Raw genomic sequence first — 682 nt, forward strand, 5'->3', positions numbered from 1 at the left:
TTTTATTTTTTGATATTGAGTTGTATGAGATCTTTATATATTTTGGATATAACCCCTTATCAGACTAATCATTTACTACAATCATTTCTCTTTCAGTTGGTTGCATTTTCATTTTGATGATTTGTTTTTCTGTGCCAAAGCCTTTAGTATGATATGGTCCCATTTGTTTATTTTTGCTTTTATTGCCCTTATCTGAGGATGCAGATCAAAAAATATTGCTAAGACCAATCCTAAAGAGTGTACTGCTGATATTTTCTTCTAGGGCTTTCATAGTTTCAGGTCTTACATTTAAGTTTAATACACTTTGAGATTTTTTTTTTTTTTTTGGTACATGGTGTGAGAAAATGGTCTGGCTTTATTCTTTTACATGAAGGTGTCCAATTCCCCCAACATCACTTATAAAGACACTGTCTTTTCCTCAATGTATATTCTTGTCATTTTTGTTTTAAATTAATTGACCATATGTGTATGGGTTTATTTTGGGGCTCACTCTTCTGGATGTTGAATGGATATTGAATTTTGTCAAATGCTTTTTCTGTATTGATTGTGATGATCTTGTGATTTTTATTCTTTGTTTTGTAAATGTGGTATATCACACTGATTAATTTGCAGATGTTGAACCATCCTTGCATCCCTGGAATAAATCCTATTTAATCATGATGTATGATCCCTTCACTGTATT

Source organism: Bison bison, unplaced genomic scaffold (genome assembly GCF_000754665.1).
Source record: "Bison bison bison isolate TAMUID 2011002044 unplaced genomic scaffold, Bison_UMD1.0 scf7180017854378, whole genome shotgun sequence".
Taxonomy (NCBI): Eukaryota; Metazoa; Chordata; class Mammalia; order Artiodactyla; family Bovidae; genus Bison; species Bison bison.